Below are 21,819 nucleotides of genomic sequence, written 5' to 3' on the forward strand. Positions count from 1 at the left end.
TCATGTTTTTACTTTTACATATTCAAAAGTGATTCTTCAGGGGTTGAAAATCAGAATTTCTGGGGTTGTGTGTGCGGTATGAAAAGAAAACAGAAGCCATGTCTTCTGTTTTCATTTGTTTTTAGTCACAAACTTTAGCCAGTTTTGGAATCTTAGTAGTATTAAAAAAAGGACACTGGCTTCTTATTTTATAATTTAAGACAAATTTTCCTTTTTACAAAAGCAGCATATATATATATGTGTGTGTGTGTATATATATATATGTGTGTGTGTGTGTGTGTATGTGTGTATATATATGTGTGTGTGTGTATATATATATATACACACACACACATATATATGCATTATTAAAAAATTAAGCAAAACAAGAAAGTAGATACATCATATGCCCATAAATCAGAGACGAATCTTAATAACATCTTCATGTCATTACCAGATCTGTTAACAACTGCCACTTTTCCTTGTCAATTAATTTTCACCACGTCAAACATCCAATCCATTCAAACTTCCCCCCAGTTGTCCCAAAAGAAAACAGTAACATGAATTTTTTTTTAAGATTTTATTTATTTATTTAACCGAGAGAGATCACAAGTAGGCAGAGAGGTAGGCAGAGCGGGGGGTGGTGGTGGTGCAGGGAGCAGGCTCCCTGCTGAGAAGAGAGCCCCATGCGGGGCTCCATCCCAGGTGCCCTGTAACATGAATTTTAAGAATAATTTTGAGGGGTGCCTGGGTGGCTCAGTGGGTTGAGACTCTGCCTTCAGCTCAGGTCATGATCTCGGGGTCCTGGGATCGAGCCCCACATCGGGCTCTCTGCTCAGTGGCGAGCCTGCTTCCCCCCCTCCCCCTGCCTCTCTGCCTACTTGTAATATCTTTCTGTCAAATAAATAAATAAAATCTTTAAAAAAAAAAAAAAAGAATAATTTGGAGAAATCCTCCAAAGATGTCCCCAACTCAGTCACTGACCTCAGAAGTCTGTGTGGGATGGATATTTCAGTGTGTTGGGGTGGGGTGGGGGGGGCGGGGAGACTTGAGGACAGCTGTGAGGATGGGCCAACACAGCTCAGCCGAGCCCACAAGCATGCTTTCCCCCGCCACCTGCCTGGCAATCAGACGTCTGAATACAGGCAACGTATCCTGACTGGAGAGTTGGATGGGAAGCAGGGTACCAAGAGTGAGTTCAGCCTATGAGAAGAGAAAATAATTAACCGAAATGCTCATAACTCTGAGAAGGAGACGTGATCCACAGCCCAAATGGGCAGTCATGATGCTGTCACAGTGACATGGCGTAGCTTTTGGTCAAAGATGCTGCAGGGCCAAAATATCCTGTGTCCTAAATTCTGCCGCAGTTGCCATGACAACGCTCTCCTGCATGTGGCCCAGGAAAAGATGATGGTGAGATGCAGGGCCTGTGTTTTTATTTCTTGGGAACTAATGAAGGCTGGGGCCCACGGGGAGCACGCCTCTGGGCCTGCCACGGGCAGGAATCACATGGAGAGATTGCTTGGGACCTTAGAAAGGCAGAGGTACTCTCTTGTTGAAGAAGAAACCAGATACGGATTCGACTTGTTCACTCTGGGAGACAGGGAGCCTCCGTCTGAGGGACAAGGCAAGATTTCATAATGACTGGGTAGCGAGGTTTTTCTGGAAGTGCTGATAGGAGTTCCACAGTCTCATCAAGTCCCTTCAAGTCCCATCACGGGTCTCATCTTGAGAAGGCACCTTCCCCACCCCCACTGGGCACTTTTCCCGAGTCTCGGTGTGAGTGTGGACCGCAGCAGACGTGTGTGAGCCTGGAGCCCTGCGGATCCCTAGGAACTCTCTCTGTGATGGAGCCCGTGCCTCTGGCTTGATTGCAGCAGTGGACACAGGACGGATCTGCTTCTCCATGAACCTCATGCGGGTCCCGGGGTGTTAGCTTAGGTCGGGCGTCTCCCCGCTTCCTGCGTTGGTTCCCACATTCATTAAATGAGGAGGTTACTGACGCCCACACAGCATTTTGTTGGTGGAGATTAGTCAGATGCTCCACAAAACCTAGCATCTAGCATCAGCCCTGGAATGCAGTCGGCATGCAGTAAATAACGGTTCCCTTGCTATGCTTCCACTGCGTAGAGCCCAGGGCTCAGTCCGCTTTTCTTGCCCCAGAGAAGCTACCACCGTCTGCTCAGTCTGCTCTGCTTTGTCTCCTCTGAAGATCGACTTGAGGGCAGCATAGGGTTTCCTCGGCTCCCTGCTAAAACATACCTCCAGATGAGCTCGAGGACGATGATTTCAAGGATTTTCTAATAATTATAATAAGGGGATAGAAACAGACTTCCAAAATAGAAAAAAAAAATTTAAGATTTTATTTATTCATTTGACAGAGAGATTGAGACACAGCAAGAGAGGGAACACAAGCAGGGGGAGGGGCAGGGGGAGAAGCAGGCTTCCCGCTGAGAAGGGAGCCCAGGACCCTGGGGATCACGACCTGAGCCGAAGGCAGACACTTAGGGACTACGCCACCCAGGCACCCCCAAAATAGCAAATGTTAAGGCCTATTGACTAGAATGACAAAGCTGGCTCCTCCGTTCTAACTGCCTTCTGAAATGGCGAAAGGAAAGGACATTGAATTTTCACCCCTCAGGAGACTGGCCACGCATTCTCCCTGCCGGCTCCTTGTCTGGGTCATGGCGCTACAGAAGCGTAAGAAGGTATCTGCACCCAACACGGATCTGGACTAATGGCACAAACTGCAGAAACAATAGGTACCCACTCGCTCCGGAATGCGATGTTTAGTTCTGAACCTTCAACATTTATTTCCCAAGGATCCAGCTCTGGTCGATGCTGGGGGCTCCCATTCTCCAGCACCTCCTGCCTCTGGGGCTCTGCTATGGGCATGTTACAGAGGAAGTGCTCATCTCTGCCACTTGACCTTGGACTTAGACGTGTGGCCAAGGGGATGTGGCCAGCTGTGACAATGTGCTCGTTTCAAGCGAGGCTTTCAGGGGTCTCCTATTTCTCCTTGTCCTCTTGGGCCTTTGTTGTCACTTCGAGAACACATCCCAGCCAGCCTGCTAGCCCCAGGAAGAGGACGGAACAACAGAAGCTCCAGCAAGGCCTAGAGCAGCGGCTCAGTGGTGGGCGGACTCTTAATTTTATGCCTGGGGCATTTCCCCAGAAACTAAAACCAGTGTCTTTTTATATTTCTATAGTGCCATGACTCATATAATACTTTGGCAAGAGGTATTATATTGATTAGAGATTGTAGAATTCTTTGAGTCTGAGTTACATAGTAGGTATAGAACTTACAGCTCTCTCATAATTTTTAAAAAAGCACTATTTCAAATTTGTATTTGAGATTCAAATTTGCTTTTGACTAAGGAAGGCACCTGGGATGTTGAAAGAGCCGTCCTAGCATTGGCAAATCACAAGCGATTTTGGTTTTTTGTCCACCGCGTGATCAAACCTGCTCCATGGCCGGTTCTCGCTCCCCTGCCCTGGAGAAACTCCCCAGGAGGCCTCGAGCCTTGGGTAATTAAAGCACCTCTGCTCTCTTTAATCTCTCAATTTATCTCATTTCAGTATTCTTGATGTATCCAGTCCAAGGTAGTAATCAAACTCAAAACTTCATCTAGAAGCTTCCCAGACCACCTGCCGAGGCCGGCTTCAGGCAAGAATGTCATAGGGAGGGAGGGAGGTGTGATTAGCTTCTTTATTTCACTCACTGGGGAAAGGGTGCGAAAGAGAGAGGTAGAGCCTGAAAGTCTTACTTCACCGACACTGACCTTGCGGTGGTCAAGGTTGTGGGAGATGTCCTTTCATGGCGGGCTTTGCTGGAGTCTTGGCCGATACGCTTCTGTAGGCCTCCCCGACCTGCAGGCCCCCAGCACAGTGATGACAGGTCTCCCCTGCCCGGCACCCCCGCCCTCTCTCTCAAGCCCCTGTTCTCCCCTGTGGGTTTTCTTTGGTTCTGTAATACAGCCAGCCCGAAATCCTTCAGATTTCTATAGTGGGGGTGGGACACCATTCTTCAGACTTGAGGGGTCACAGATCAATGGCTTCTCAAAGCTCAGTTTATCAGGAAAGAGAGAAACGCCCCATTACCCCTCTGTGAGGGGCAGGAGTAGGACCCAGAGCCTAGAGCTCTCCAAAGAAATCCTTGACCTAATCTTCAGCTTCTTCTGGGGCCTCTCAATCTCTCTATAAACCGGGAGTGGGTGGGCAGCTATGGTCTCTGTACCTCAGTGTAGGCTTAGGAGGCTGAGAGCACACCAGGTTCCAGAACGTGAGAGAGATGATACCAGTGGCTGTGGACCTTCAGCCAAGGCTCAGACAGAACCCCAGCACTGCACTCGTGCACGCGCACACACTCTCTCATCTCCTGAGTACAGTCAGCAGAAAGGGAAAGCAGGGAAGACCATCATCTCATGATTTACTGAAATATTAAAGAGGCAACTATTAACCATGTGTGATGGTCTCCCACCTCCCCCTCTTACCCCCATTCTCTCACTTACCACCTTTCACAGCCCCATTAACTTCCTGTTGACATTCCCATACATGATGGAAGATCAATGTTTTCTGAAAGTGAGAGAGTTTCATGCAAGACAAAGAACCAAAAAAAAAAAAAAAGAGAGAGAGAGAGAGAGAGAGAGAGGAGGCAAGAAGGCAACTTTGCCAGGGCATCCAGACAGGACAGAGCTCTTCTTCAATAACCTCTCCAAACAACTGTACCCTCAGCTGCCACACTGTTCATTAAAATTCAGAAAAATACAAGCATTTCAAGATTTGAGTGTCTTCTGGAGATGTCAGGAAAGAGTTGGAAAACTCATGTAGCCAGAGACACCAGACAACTCTTCCAGATGCCAGGCACTACCAAGACAACTGGGCAACCCCACATGTGGAAAACATGTCCCTCCCAGAAGATTGTTGAGATAACAGTTTGCAATGATTCATTAATAGTTAAAAGCACAGGGCTCTTTCTTACACAACTGAACGGTTTAGCTTTTCTTTTTTCTTTAAGAAGCACATTGATGGAGATAAAACATGTTGGTGATAGTGATCAATGGTGCGTTGGTGGCCTGTCCACTGGCCGTGGCCGCCATATTGCTTAGCTGGTCCTCCAGGTGTCTGGTCATGAGAAGGAGTAGCCCTGACCTGTACTGAAGAAAAGGCAAGGAGGTGAAGAGAATATGAAAAGTATGAACAAGAAAGGACAAACAATGGTGGCAGAGACTCTCACTCTCCACATTCACTTTGGTGTTGCTTCTTCTCAAATAAGAAGAATAAGCAAATGGGGAGGAGAGGAGGCAGAGACAGGCACATTATTGGCTCAAAGCACACACGGAAAGATAACGATGAGACACTGAGGTAGAAGGAACGGAAGCAGGAAAGAAGGTTTAGATAATTATCGCCAATAAAGAACCTGAATTTTGTACATAGAAAAAAAAACTTTATATAATAAATATTACTTTGAAAGGATATGTGCTGAGATTTAGCCTCAATGATATTTCCCTTGCAATTGTTCATAATTACAACACATTAGAAACAAAGTGGCCAAAAATATTTTTAACAGTTATATAAATTACGGCCATCAAAACAACGGCATAATATGTAGCTGTTACAAATTAAACATACAAATATACTTATTGATAAAGCAAGACACTCATACCGTATGGGTAACTTTAAAAATGCAGAATATAAAAAGTACAGGCAGTATGATCACTACTCAGTTATGTAAGTTACATTTACTCAGATATAAATGTGCAGAAAAATGTCTGGAAGGATGTACCCAAATTTGTTGCAAGTAGTAATCTTTGAATGATGAAACTGTAAGTAATTTTAATTTTTCATTTTCATGAATATTTTTTACATCATATCCAATAAAAGTTATTTGCATGCTTATCAGGTAACTATAATGTGTAAAATTCTTATAGAAAGAGGAAAATTTTAGGAGAGAAGAAAAGCCACCAACCTATGAAGATGGTTAGCTCTGCAGCCAGAGCTGAGGGCTCACAGGTATGAGCATGACTGTGAGACTAGCAGGACAGGAAGGCCTCTCACTCCCAGACAGGGAAAAGTGGAGAAGGGTCTTTCTGTCTATTTATTTATTTATTTATTTTTGCTGTTTGCTTAAGTACTGAAACTAAAGGGAAGTCCAAGGAAGGAAAGATTCCCTGCATCTATATTCCCTGCATCTATATACCATTTGTTATACATTTATTCATGGTACTAGCCTACCATTTATGATAACACAGGAGTGCATTTGAGGGCCATTGGAACCTCACAGAAGTCTAAGATCTAAGAGAAGTGGGTCCTGTTCCCAGCTCTGCCACTAAACTTGATGGATCTCAGATAGTTTCAATGTAAGTCAATAAATATTGATTGGGTGCTTATAATGTGTCAAGTACAGAGTTCAACACTAACATACAAGATGAGTTTGTTATTATTCCTACATCTGAATAATCCAAAGGCTAGCCACAGAGACAAGCAAACAAACAAATGGGTATCAGACAGTGTGCTACACATTATAGTAAAGATATGAATAAAATATCATGAGATCACATTGACAGCGAGGACACATCTTCTATCAACAGGGGTAGGATTTGGGCATTAGAAAAAAGGTTGTTTTTGAGTTGGGCCTCAAAAGACAAAGCAAGAAAGGGCATGCCAGGCATGTCACTTTGCCTCTCTGGGCCTCAGACTCCTCACCTTTAAGATGAGGACTTGTCTGGAACATTCTCCAGCATCCGCATTGCTCGGGAATGACTGACCGCCCACCCTAACAAAAGCCCCAGCCTCAGCCGTGTCGCTGACGAAGTCCGGAGCTCCTTATCCGTCTGTGTGCAAGGCAGGGACTGGGCTGCTGAAGCAGTTTCCCTCCGTTGGGAAACTGGATTAAAGCAATCACTTGTGTTAAGAAAATGTGTCCAAATTTGGCAACAAGGCCAAGAGGATGACTGCACACTTTCAGTGCCATACTGAGACACTGCTCCTCTGGCCCTGGAGGGGTTATTCAATTCTCTGGGAGACAGCACCTCTGTTGACATTTCTATTTACTATTGATTAGAGCCCAGACGCTGTGAAGTTAAATGTTAACTCGTGCACTGGTGTCTGCTAGAAATGCAAATTACTCCGCTCAGTAGAAGAGATGCCCCAAAGGTTACAGTTACATCACCCTGTAGGATTGTGACCCGATTTGCCTCTCACGCACATATGAACACACACGTGTACATGCACACACACACACACACACACACATGCACATGTGCACATTTCCACGTATGTCTTCCCTAACGGACTTCGTAAACTCCAGTTCCGTAAATGTCCTTTGCAGCTTTATCATCTTCCTGGTCTCCTTAGTAACGAGCCAATACATTTTGACACTTGTCCATCCTATGTTTGAATGAGTCATGTCTTTAAAATTTTTGAAAATTACCCTTTGGCATATGAAAAATTTTTTTTGCCCTCACTCTCCGAGAATCTATTGCAGAAATTTTGCTCTTTCCAGTATTTACTGTGGCTACTGGCTGCTTTTTGTGTGGATTCTTCATCTGTCGGCGTTTACTTCCTCTTGTGCCCAGAGAGTATTTCGGGTTTATTCTTGTGACGCCTACCACGTGACAGGGCTCAAGGTGAAGTTAGCAGTCCATACATACACTGGTGCATACAGCAGGCACACACACCCGCGTGCACGCACACACGCACACAGACTGGTTTGCTAAGTTCCCGTAGCTATTCTAAAAATGCAAGCACAATAAGCAAAAATAAATGGCAGAGCTGAGACCTCGCTTCCATTATGAAGTGTTTGTTAGCTATAGTACCAGTTAAAAATGATCTAAGAATGCTGACCAGAAGTGTGAATAATTGTTGAGGGTGAATGATAAAAATGTGGGGTTTCATTACACCATTCATTCTGCTTGTATATATTCGAACATTTTTTCATAATTAAACGTTTTAATTTTTTTTTACATTGGCTAAAGGGAAGAAGAAATTATCAAGAATGTTATTTGCAATATAGATTTATGTCCAGTGTGATTAACACTAAATTTCTCTCTAATTGTTTATTGGGTCTTGGGAGATAAGCTAAAGAAAGTATGAAGACTTCAGGAAGTAGTAACACTTCAAAATTTTGTGTATTTCATCTTTATATCATCGTATTTAACTTCTATATTTCTAGATATGTTTTGTAATATACACTGTATGTCAATACCATAGTACAGGTATATATGTGTAATGGGAATGGGGACCTCAACATTTTTATTGATGGGAGTACACAAGCAAAAATTTGGGTGCTTGTTGTGCTTAAAAAAATAAGAGAAGAAAAAAATAAGAGGAGAAAGTGGATAATATGCAAATATGGAGAATACTAATAAAGATCTTAAGGCTCAAGTGGGGAGGATAGTGGCTAATAATATTAGGGAATATCTACAGGGTTAATGCATACATGCATTACTTATATACACAAACATTATGTACAAAGTTGGTAAAGCTCTTTGAAATCCTCTGGGATGAAAAACGCATAAAACAATATATTATTAATATTACTATTCTGTTGCACGCTTGTGTTTTCTATGTAACGCTGCCAGAAGAGTCTTTTAATGGTCTCATTTTTTATGCAACTTAGACCAGTCTCTATTGAAAAGACTTACATTAATCTAAATTATTGAGATGAATTTTAATTTGGTTGGACAATACTAAAGCTTGGAATGACTAAAGACTAAGAGAAAAAAAAAATCAGCTCCTCATGCTGAAAAATAAACATTAAATGACCTGAGACAATGGAGAACATATTTTTCTACTCCCACACACTCATTCCATGAAACGGCTGTACACAGAGGTCCTACAGAAAGGCTCCTCAAGTGTAGTGGAAGGGGTAATGTGGGGCTGGAAGACCCTATATTTTTATCTTTCTGTGACAATGGTTATGTATTTGGTGAGGGAGGGGGGACACGATTGCATAATTTTACTCTGTCGTCTTAAATAAAAGCCAGGAAAACACCTCACTGCTCTCCCATCAAGAGACCAGCGAGATTTGTTGCACTGATTTCATTGTGATGCTTTGATTTTTTTTAATTAGTTGGCCAATGGAAAGGGAATGGATTAAGGGGTTGCTGTGTCCCGGGAATGGTCTGTGGCTCACGGTTGTAGGAATTGCACTTTAGTGTGGTCGGTCTGCTTTCATTCCACATTTGTCAGTTTTTGACGAACTCTCAAGCCATACTCTTGGCCCCAGAAGGTGAAGACATCACCTAATTAAAAGAGGTCATAGCACAAGAGACCATAGACCATTCACTATTGGGTGCCTACAACTTCTACCCTGACATCCCATGCCTTCTCCTCCTCTGAACCCACCCCACCTCCCAGCACTGCCCCTCCTGTAATATACAAGCTGAACAGTTGTCTCTGTCTAGGTCCTGTTTCTCAGCAAGCACCATGATTCACTAAAACGCCCACCCTTGGGGACCACGTGCCCAGAGGGGGTGTGCTCTGGCTTTAGCAATATCTTATCAGACAGGTCCAGGCTTGAAGTCTCCCACCTACAAAATAGGCTTAGTTTCCCACAGGGTGAAGCAAGCCAACAGTATGGTGTAGAAGCTAGCTTGTGAAGTCTGCCTGTGCTAAAATCACAATTTCAGCAAGAACAAGTGGTCAGAACTTGGGCACATTCCCTAACTGCTCTGAGTCTCAGTTTTCTCTCTGGAAAACAAGGATGGTCATCGTACTCACACCACTGACTTGTTCTGTGGGTTAAATAAACTACTCTTCATGAGCGGTGCCTGTATCTGTGGTAAAGACTCAATAAACGGTAGCCATTCTCACCTAACAACAATAAAATAATAGTACGAGCTGCCCAATTCCAAGGAACCCCGCATATGATTTGAAATTACACAATTGCTTCGGTTTTCTATTGCCGCCGTAACAAATGATCACAAACTGAGCGGCTTGAAACAATAAAAATGTATTTTCTTACAATTCTTTGGGTTTAGAAATCTAAAACGGGTCTCACTGGCTGAAATCCAAGTGTCCGCCATGTTTCTTGCTGAAGACTCTAGGGAAGCTGCCCATGTTCCTTGGTTCTTAGATCCCTTCCTCCATCTCCAACGCATCAACACAGAGTTGAGACTTTCTCACATGGCATGACTCTGACCTCCTCTCCTGCCTCCCTCTTCTCCTTTTGAGGATCTTTGTGATTACATTGGGCTCATTCAAATAATCCAGGATATTTTAAGGTCAGGTGATCAGCATTACTTCCAACTGCAAACTTTATTCCCCTTTGTCATGTCACCTAACCCATTTACCGGACCCAGTGATTGTGAACATTGGTGGGAGGGGATCCTTTGGCCTACAGAACCTTCCTGTCCCCAGACCAATATAAATAGGTTCATCACCACTGAGCTGCCAGAGAGGTGACCAAACAAACAGGAACAAACAACCAGAAAGTTGATGGTGGTTTCTCCCCAGTAAGGGATGGAAGTCCTCGGTCGGGTATCCCTGAGCACAAGAGCTACTATCTTTCCACCAAGAGTCAATGAGCACTATAAAACTTGACGCCAATATTCATGGGAGGCATTTGCAGAGAAGATTCGATCTAAGAAGCATCACCTTTCAAGCACTTTATGGATTTCCGCATGGCAAAATTAGAAACCAAAATAACTGACATAAAAGAGCTATGAGATGAAGGCTGCATTTTAAGTCTGAACGTTGAATCACTGCAGATTCAAGAAGAAGAATGCCTTAGGATTCACAGAAGCAGGAGGAAGCAACCGGTGTTACAATTTTACTGTGGGGCGCTGACTGCTTTGGCCAAGCAGAAAACCAAAGAAGAGGAGGAATCAGACCATACCAAGACCTGACAGGCATTCCTCAAGGCCCTGTGAGGAAGGGTTGGTGGTTAACTCCTTGTTTCTTGCCTGGTAAAAGGCAGTGAAACATACTTCCTGAGGTTTACTTGGAGAGCTGAGCAGCAGGTGTAACTAGATACAACAGAATGGCTACAAAGCAGGTAGCTGATGTAGGGCACACATTTCTATGGAAATAAACCCTAGTTGCTATCAGTGATTTTTCCCACAATGTGCATTACACATAGGTTTGACTCTATAAATTAACTGTGGCCCAAAATATCTTTGAAAATTCATTCAACATATTTGAATTCGCCAGGACATAGACCTACTGGTGTTCAAAAACCCAGAAGTAAATTATAGTGTTTCTCTCTGCCTTTGGCTCTAGCTTCCCTTCCTCTGGGAGGCTGAAGACCTAAGATATAATTTGATTGGGGGTAATTCTTTCAGAGCAAACAATGGAAATATCTCCCCATGCTGCTTAATTGGAGGGGTTGATTTTATATTAGCTTAATGTGTGCATGATATGAGTTTATTATACTCAACCATTATCAATCATTTCATCAGATATCTATTTAATGTACTTTTAGAAGGATATTCTACCGGATGAATCTGACTAAATTTGGAATCAAGCAACAGGTGTTACAATTTTACTGTGGGGCCTTGACTGCTTTGGCCAAGCAGAAGCAACCAGAAAACCAAAGAAGAGGAGCAATCAGACCATACCAAGACCAGCTGGTATGAATGAACTCTCAAGCATAATCTGCCCATCCTGAATCAGATTGATTCAGGATCAACTGATTCAGGATGGGCAGATTATCTGGAAGCCCTCTTTAGAAAATGGAGTCCAATCAGGGCTAATCCTAGGGGTCTACACCTGACTCTAAATGAAACAATAAGAGCAGATGTTCAAGAAGTTGCAAGGTTTCTACTGGGACGAACACTCTGACCACACATTCCAATTTCCACATGGTCCAAGGCTGTCTCCAAGAACCATAATGATGCTTCTCATTGGTATAGTGATTTTCAGTTTTACAAACATCTCTCATTCCCAACTTCCAAAGTAAACATTTTTCTTGGTGTATCAGTACATTCGGAAAAGAAACCCCTCCTCATTTCACTCTCTTTATGCCAAAAGTAATAAATACAGAAGGAAGTGAGGTTTGGGTTTCTGGGGTTGTGCCATTGGTAAGGAGTGAAAAGGTTTCTGAGCACAAAGTCAAGGTAGCTGGCTGCCAATAATTAACTTAGGCATCTTTCATAAGATGTCTTGCATTTTCTTTCTAACTTCAGGAAAGGGGACTGGAAACCCAATCTGGAAAAATTCTTTCTTCCTGAAGCTCCTAACCCCTCCCACAACCATTACAACTCCGAGGAATAAGACAACATATTTTTTTCTGTTTGCCATGAGCCTTGCTTTTCGCTTCCACAAATTAACAAAAGTAATAATACTTTAAGGGGTGGGGGAGCCAGGTGGTGGGTATTGTGGAGGGCACGTATTACATGGAGCACTGGGTGTGGTGCATAAACAATGAATTGTGGATCACTGAAAATAAATTTAAAAATAAATACTTTTTTTTTAGAAGTTAAAAAATTGAAAGATAACCAAGATTTCTGGTGTCGATGCTACAGTTCAAGGGAATTGTCTTCGGGGTGCAAAAACGCCTCTCTGGGGAGAACAGGGGCAAGATTTCTCCAAGAGACAGGAGAAACAAGAGTGTGTTGTCCCTCTTTGCCATGTCATAAATTAAGAAAGAGATGAATTCTGCCATTTCAATTTGTATCAGTCTGAAGGTCAGGCAGAAGCACATAGTAAATTCTGTTTCTGGTTCAGGCGGGTTGCAAATCCAACTGATCTCCTCCACCCCACCCCTATGAAAACCTTTGTTTGGATCCCAACCATCCAAGAAAGTCTTCCCCAGCCATTACAAGATTATTCTCATGGGTGGAAGGTTTGCCTCTGCTCAATGGGAGGCAATAAACTCTTGTGGTTATTTATTCTGTCCAAAATTCTGGGTCTATTTCTACATCCTCAACTATTTAACCCCGAAAAGGTTGTTCAAATTCTCCCTGTGGCATCTCATGTAAAGCAGCTACCACCCACTTGGGAACATATGAAACCCTCGGAGGATGAGGCAAAGTCAGTTTTATTTCACTGCAACACATCGGGGCAGAAAACAATGCCACGCCGCACGTGAACAGATTAGCCCCACAACAGGGGACATAGCTACCTGAAATGTTTCATCTCTGACTTCCACAGTCCGGCTTAATTGCAACTGCACTGAGAGACAGGGCGAGGATGGAAAGGAACAATAACATCGCATCGTTGTCAGATGGTCCCAACATTACATTAGACGTTCTTCAAAGGCGCTAAACCACAATCAAAGAAAAATTGTAAATGGCTATTATGCGCTGGGATGGTGATGAAAAAGGAGAGTGTCACAGATGTTGTCATTTCCCACTCTGCCCCCCCTTACCTGTCAGTGTGCCATCTTCCAGCTGCGGGGAGTAACGCCCCGCCCCTTCTCCAGAAATCACTGAGGTCCTCCACCCCACGTCCTCAGGCAGAGGCCCAGTGGGAAGGGTTTACAAAACGCTGACCCCTGTGCCTCAAGGTGAGAGCAGCTCCCCGGTGTTTCTCGTCGAATGCCTCCCTGTTCTATTTGTGCAGATCCCTGTTCTGAACCTGGTAGGCTTCTCCTGGAGGGATTAACTGTGTGCCTGTGTGTGTCAATTGTTTTCTTCTTTTTGATAAGATAAATGAAGCCCCTCCAAAGAGGAAGCAGGGACAGTGAAGGACCAGCCCGCACTGGGTGTGGTCTGCCTTGCAAAGAGTAGAGGACACTCTTCAGGTCCCACCCAAATTCCCTCAGCCCTCGAGGAATATCCCTGTAAACTTCTCCACCCACACCAAGGGCTCCTCGCTTCTCTTTGCATGAGGTTGTCCTCTCACTGAGGGGTGGGCGGGGGGCCTCTGCCACAGGCAGGACTGGCCAGAATTAAGGGATGTTAGTGGGTGGTTGGGTATCCCAGTTTCCTTGTGCCTGAGTGATGACTCTCAGTTTCTCAGAGGGTCCTCAGTCAGGTTGAGACCCAGTTTCTGGTTACTTGTTTATTAATACATATTGTAATATCTTTCCTCTATTCTCTGGCTCCCTTCCCAACTGTGCTTCCTAGAATCCTCCCCAATGTTTATCTCGCACATTTCTTATCTTGTGGTCTGCCTGGGGGAAATTCAGATTAAGACAGGAGGGTAGGTGCAGAAGGTCCTAGTGACCCTGGAGAAGGGATGGGCCCTCACCGGGAGGTGGTGTCCGCTGTGGATGGGGTAAGACATGGTGCTGTTTCCAATGGCCGGATTCCAGAACCGGCCTTATCCCATATTCCTCAAGTGCACTTGCCCCTTGGGACCTATCTGTACAGAGAACTGAGAGAGGTGATGGTGATGTGATTTGGGAGTTTAGGGGTGAGGGTGCAATATTTAAAATAAATAGCACTGTTTGTCTACCTGAGGAGCCAAGTGTCCTCCCTTGGAGAAACTTCACTGCCATCATTACTGAGAAGCTTCTGGTATACCCCTGGAAAGACATTCTCCCTCAGACATTCCTTGGACATCTCATATCCTTCCAGAATGTAGGTTCTTTGGAGGGTCTGGCCCTGCAGCTGGATCTCTACAGTCTCAAGCCAGCCAGGAGCAGTGGTTTAAAAGACCTTAAGCCAAAGATTTCAGGAAATATAGCCAGGAACCCTTCCACAGGGGAATTCTGGAGCGGGAGATCAGTGAGGATTAATGACTGTGAGGGGGGACATTCCCTGAGCACCTGGACACTTCAGGAAGCTAAAGACTTTGCCTGCACTTTGGGCACAGCTCACGGAGGCCCCCGTCGACTAAGTAAGTGCATCCCTACATCACAGTTGGCTCAAAAATACAGAATCAAGAAAGACCAGCCTTCTCCTCTGCAGACACTCATAGAGCCCCAGTCAGGCAAGGGTATAGCAGGAGCCTCGAGGGAATCAGCATCCTACTTCTTACTTCCTTCTGGCATGGCTCTTCATACAACGCCCTCAGGGAAGGATCGGGGTTGGAGTCCTTTGCACCCTAACCTGGGAAGGGCATGGCTGTTCCAGGAATTTTTCCTCATTTCCTTGATATTTGGAGTCAGACAAAAGCTGCTAAGCCATGTTTGAAACTTCTAAGAACCAGAGCAAATATACAGAGGTAAATATGCAGTGACTTAACCTGAGAAAACATTAATAGTTTAGAGAAACTACAGTCTGAATTTTAACTACTAGAAACTGATTTTTGTTCCCATGCCATATTTCCAAAAACAATTGTCTGAAACTCAAACCACAGAGGAAATATGATATGACCAAAGCTTCTAGAAGGAGAAAGGATGAGGCAAGGGTGCAGCTGAGAATGGACAGCATCAGCTCTGCGGAGTCGATTAAGAACACTTTACACACGTGGCAAAGTGCTCCGAGCAACACCCCCCTGAGCCTTCCGCATCACAATGAAAACCAGCATGAAAGGTTGTAAACAACCATCTTCAGACAGCTCCACCAGGCCCACACAGCCATCTTCAGAAACCTGGGATGATCTTTTTCATTTTTCAGGGATAAGCCAGTCCCTACAATTACTACACACTATGGAACGTGAAAGGTACGTTGCCAGACACATCCCCTTCCCGAAACTACCATCCCAAGCCAACAGGGAACTTCTTTTGAATTGAACCAGAGAGTCCCTTTGCCATGGGGAGGGTGCAATTTTCAGTCCTGACCCTTTATCTCTAAAGGAAATTTAAGACCTAATTCCAGCACTTATCCATGAGAAGTTCTACTACCGAACTAAAGCCCCAGAATTCTTGAGACAGATTACAAGCAGAAATGAGATCATTGTGGAGATCGGACTTGGGAGCTGTGGGGTAAGAGGACACCTCGAAACTGAATTTGGGGATTGCAGGTTAGAAGCTCCTTATCCCGTGTCTCTTCCTATGACTTTATCATCAGTCACCACCACGGGCTGGGCTTACACCACCTTGCTCATCCTCTTCCCCACTGTATGGGTCACTCCTCCGTCTTAATAACATGGACACCCTCCCTCATGACCTGGGGCTGCATCGATTTGGAGGACCCTTGGCAGGGTGTGGGGGTTCATACAAGATGAAGAGTTGCTAAGACCAGCAGACCAAGATGATCATTTTATCCACATAACCAGACTCTCCCATGTCTTAGTTTGGAATACAAGGAACATCTCCAGCTTGAGAACACCTCCTACCTGAATCTTTAAGAGGTCTGATCCTCAAGAAGATTGCCCCTCTCTATCTCTATCTCTATCTCTGTTCAATGCAAGATTCTGGCAGGGTCCCAAGGGCCAGTGCTGGTGGCTTTATCCTCACGACTGAGGCCAGAGCTTAGACACATTCCCACATGAGGAGCTCCATCGAAATGTCTGGAGGTTAGCTGCTTCGGCTCTTTGGTTATATGAATATTAAAGTACAGATACCCACGCTGCCATTTTCCCCTTTGCATGGTCGAGTGGGTAAGGGCTCGCTAACTCAGCCCAATGTTGGACAACCCCCCCTGCTGCCCCAAATCTGCTTCCCCTGAGTCTCGGTGTATCTGCTATCTATTGCAGTGTTCCAAACTCCCCACAACAGTAGCTTAGAACAACATTTGTTTTTGCCCGTAAGTGCACGGGTTAGCTGTGTGGTCTGGGCCAGACTGGGCCAGACTCCGCTCATCTTGGCCAGCCTTGCTCATGTGCCTGCAGTCACCGGGAGGGTCATCTGAGAGCTGCTGGCCTGGGATGACCTCACCATTGACTGTCTGGTAGCTAGAGTGACAGTGGTGACTGAGTCACGTGTCGCATGTCCCTCAACGGGCTAGCCTAAGCTTGTTCGTATGCCCGTGGCAGGATTCCAAATGAAAGTTTTAGGGTAGTTTCTTGTGCAGCAATCAAACACAGAGATCTACACCTATATTTCCAACCATATTAAAGAAAATAAACAGAATTATTTTCCCTTGTCAATACATTCCTTCTCTGCCACCATCTTCTGAATCTAACAGATTTAATGATAAGGTGAGGAACAGAAGCTCTTGGCCCATTTTCCCTTCTCCTCTCCCTCTCAGACCACAAAGCCACAGAGGTTTGCTTTCTGTTGAAAGCCTCCTGAGGCCTAGACTTGCAGCTGGGACACAGTCCTTTCGGCTACACTCAGGGGAAGGGACCGCACCCCACTATGGGAAGAACTGCCAGCCACCTTACAACGGGCAGGCCTATAAAGGAGAGGCAGGCTTATTTTTGCACCAGGCATCCAGAATTTCTCAAGACCGGAGGAAACCTCTCTCCTGAGACCTGACCCCATTTGTCATCACAGGGATGAGTAAAATTTCGTTCAGGGAATCCTTATCTTCTTATAACTAAGGGTTAAAACAAATACCAGTAACCTTCAGAAATAAAATGGTGAACCATAATCAAGACCCATGCTCTTGTGGTGCTGAGTACTTCAGGGTGGGCAAAAGGGCGCCACATTTGCTGTGAGGAGACTAAGAACCGTGGACAATTATGTACCGTCCTAATGGCGCTACATGTCCCCAACATCCTCCTCTGGGCACTGGGACACTGTGCTTCGTTAGGTTCCCATGGCTGGCTGAGGTCACCATGACTTGTGGAAGAAGGGACAATCATCCCCCTCCACCCCTTTCCACTTCCAGCTCAGATACTTTCTGGGGAAAGAGAATGGCAGGACTGTGTAGGAAGGAAAGGAGACAGAACAGACAAGATCTGCTTCCTGCTCATTCTAACTCCAAACCCGATTCACCCTGTCGGGTGGTAGAATCATGTCCTGACTCTTCTCAGACTCTGAGCAGTGAACCATCGCCACCTTCTGCATCATTCACCTCTGGGAACTAGAGCTTCCATGTGTGTGGCCATTCTCCTATGCGCCAGCTCCCAGAGGGACGTAGGAGGGTAAGAGGCTCCCCTCCACACATGTCGGTGAGATGTGAGCTGAACGAGCATTTGAATTTCTAGTATGAGAAAGCTGTGGTCCTCTGAGCCTTCATTTCCTAGCCCCTCTCCATTGTAACCTAGACATTTCTTCTAAATGCCCAAGTATTGTTTCAAGTGTGATTGTTTTTAGAATTTGTTTGCTATTTTAAGTCAAAAGATCCAATATCTTTGTCTCATTCATTTATTCATTCACTCCACAAATATTTTTTGAGCACCTACTAGGCATCAGGCAGGCTTCTAGGAGTTAGCTTTGGCTGATGCGTTAATACCAATGGTATCAGATAACTGCTCTAAAGAAAAATAAAGCGGTTACAAGAACAGTTTGTGAGGAAGGGAGACTCGTAGCTAGGGTGGTTGGAGAAGCTTCTCTGAGGAAGTGCCATTTGAGCAAAGACCTAAAGGAAGTGAGAGCACAAGTCTTGTGATTGATTCTCTGGGAGTGAGAATTCCAGGGGGAGGAAATGTCTCCGTTGCTTAGAACCTGCAGAATTATTCAGGAAGAAAAAAAAAACTCTTTCTTGTAGCCCATATTTCTTCTACTCTTCAAACATTTCATGATGGTTAAAATTATATGAAAACTTCTTGAGGTGTATGCTTTTACTAATAAAACATTGACAAAAATGTGACGAGGCTAGAAAATGTGTGAGGCATCAGGGAAGGGCTTGTTACCCCGGCACATTCTGGTTATAAATGTTTCCCAGCCAGTGTAGACAAGGTTCTACTTACAGTCCTGCATGGATAAATGTGTTTGAAAATTCATTCCAAAAAAAAAAAAAAAGAATCAAAACCATATTTGTGCACTCTCTCCACAGCTGTGATCCGTGGGGATCTAAGATAATGGGAGGGCAAAACCAGACACCAGTCTCAAGGCCCCTCCTAAACACCTGCCCAAGGAGAGGCTGAAAGCAAGGGCAGGAGAGGAGGGAGGACGCCCCTGGATATACAGCCAACCCTCCTATGAATTCCCACTTCCATGCCCAGTTGGCCATTAGCACCACCTGCGGAGAGACAAGAGCCTCTCCCGTGGGAGAAGGTAGGCTGACAGCATCCAGAAACCAAGGAGTTCCAGTAGGCACCTTCCAAACTGAACTACAGTTGCACAGCTGTTCCCTGTTTCCCCTTTTTCTCATCTTTCCATCACACCTGTCCACTGCTCTCTCTCCCTCTCTTCTCCTTCATCTTTTTCTTGTCCATCACCTATAACTTACTTCTCTTTCCGACCCACTTCAGCCTTCTCTCTCCCCTTAGTGTTTAGAAAGTAAATGTTGCTGGGGCACCTGGGTGGTTCAGTCAGCTGAGTGTCTGCCTTTGGCTCAGGTCATGATCCCAGGGTCCTGGGATCAAGCCCTGCATCAGGATCTGGCTCAGCGGGAAGCCTGCTTCTCCCTCTCTCTCCCCCTGCCCCTCCCCAGTGCGTGTGTACGCGCATACACGTACTCTCCCTCTCGCTCAATCAGATAAATAAATAAATAATTTTTAGGAAGGAAAAGTTGCCAAAAGATTCATAGTTACACAGAAATTCCAATGAATGAAATATTATTTTACCACCCACAATAGTGCTTTTCTCCTAATCTACATTTGAGGCGACAATGGCACCCTCATTTCCTCCTGGTGGCACCTTCCATCAGGATGGGCCTTTGAAGTGCAGCCTGGCATTATATCTATCACATAGAAAGTACCACAATATGTTCCCAGTCATACTAGCCCTCCTGGGAAAACGTGCTTAGGAAGTAATTCAATAGAAGCCAAAAAATGTTCTATGCATGCAACGCACTCTGCAGTGTCATCTATAATGACAAAAAGTAGAAAACCACGAACGTGTCCAACAGTACTCAAATGCTAAAGCATTTCAACTCTGTTTACATGACTCAATGGAATACTACGTGCTCATTAAAAAACATGACGTGGAATCATGGCAAACTGTGTCATGTGAAAAGAACAGAACACAAAATTCTATTATCCTCTTAGTACAATTATGTGATGCCAGATTGGAAAAGAATACACAAAAGTAAGGCTACTTTTCCTTTCTTACATCATGGTGGTGAAAATACAGCCTTAAAAAAAAATCTTTTCATGTTGGTATACTGTTTTTAACAATAAACCTATAAATAATGTCAGTGAAGGATATGACAGAAACTTTATTAGGAAATCCAACATGAAGCAATCATCATTCCCCACTAGTAACCCCGCAAGATTTTTCTTTCAAGGTACTTGCCTTTATGATATATTTCCCCATCCTTCTCCTATCACCTCTCCTCAGCTCAACTCGAAGGTAGGAAATACTCCTTATTTAATTCCACCCATCCCTGTTTTCGGTTGGGCAGACCTGTTCCACATGTTCCACATCATGGTCCCACATTATCCGGACAAGTTTATAGCCCATCACACCCTAAAAGGCACCTGCTATAGCAGGAGCCACCCTCCTCTCTTCCATCAGTCCCCTCTCTCATCTGCTAACTCCCATCTCTGTCTCTTCCTGTAAGCAGCTGGAATACTATCTCTCTTCTCCTCCATCTCCAAATCCTGCCCACCCTCTGAGCCCGTTACACCTCTCCTGACCTCCCCCACCCTCCATGACCTCTTCAAATTCCTCCGGCAATGATCGTCTTTACCATATGGCCTAGGTTATGAACTTGTCACAACTTATTCTTATCTGTCCAGCTCTACTAGGCAACCCTTGAAGGTCAGAAATGTATCTACTCTTGATCTTCAGGCAAAGCTCCCAATGATCGGCTCAGAGTTACAAAGTGATACCATTTAAGTGATCAATAATGGAGCAGAGCGAAGGGACATGTGAGAACTGAAGAATAGATTGCCATACCTGTTCTGCTTCTCATCTACCTGTCAGACATAGTCAAGCGCCCAAAACCGATCCTCATTAACTGTTGCAAAATGCACGTGGACATCCATAAACATGAAGCCATCTGTGGCTCATTTTTCAAACCGTTTAACCAGCACAGATGAATATGTATTACTGATGGTATCATACTGATTTTTATGATCTTCTAAAGTAGATTAAAAGCTATAGGCAATATTATTAATAACCTAATTTATCAGTGGAGTAAATTTGTAGATTTAATGTTGCGGTTATAAAGATCAACATGAAAAGTTCCTTGAAAATAGATGTTTTGGGTAATTTTATCTGACATATTAAACCATGAAAAGATATGAGTTAGAATTGCTTAATAGAATACTTAAGCATGCATATTAAATGAATCATATTTGTGACTTTTCAAAAAGCAGACTATTACATATTCCTAAATGGGAAATTTATACTGTAGAATTAATATTATATGCTACAGATTCATAAATCACTGACTATATTAAAGGCAGAGTAATCTGGTTAGGAGAAATTGAGCTATAGAGTTAGGAAGATTGGGGTTCAGAATTCCGTGTTCTGTGTGACCTTGAGGAAGTTACTTACACCTGCCTATGTGTCACATTCTTCATTTGGAAATGGCCCGAGACTGCCACCTTCACAAGATTACTTTGAAGATTAAATGGTATTACATATGCAAAGCACTTAGCACAGGTCCTACTACTCGGAAAGCAGTCAATAAAATGTATGTATTATTACTGGCCTTATTATTTTTTAATTATTATCCTTTTATCATAAGGGAATGCCATCGCAAAATTATTATTCTTAGCACGTCAAACTTGTATCAGAGTTAATATGAAGCTTCGGAACATTTTCAGTTGGACAGAGCAAAGGCCATTTTTACATCCTTCTTGTTAAAATGAATCTCACCTAATGTCCCCCAGTGCAACCAACACAACTCTATTAATAGCAAAGAGCCTTAATGGGGCAACGTCGCAGCAAGGAAACATCTTTTCAAGAAATCATAAATATTATTGATCTATTTTTCTTTCTCTTCCTCGAGAAAGCTAACTGGAAGCGTGTTCGATCCTAATGGACCAGTGGGGAAGGAGAGGGAGTAGTTTCTCTGAATCAGTCAGAGAAGGTTTGTCTTGATACATCACCCGCAAGTAAAA

Source organism: Martes martes (genome assembly GCF_963455335.1).
Source record: "Martes martes genome assembly, chromosome: 12".
Taxonomy (NCBI): Eukaryota; Metazoa; Chordata; class Mammalia; order Carnivora; family Mustelidae; genus Martes; species Martes martes.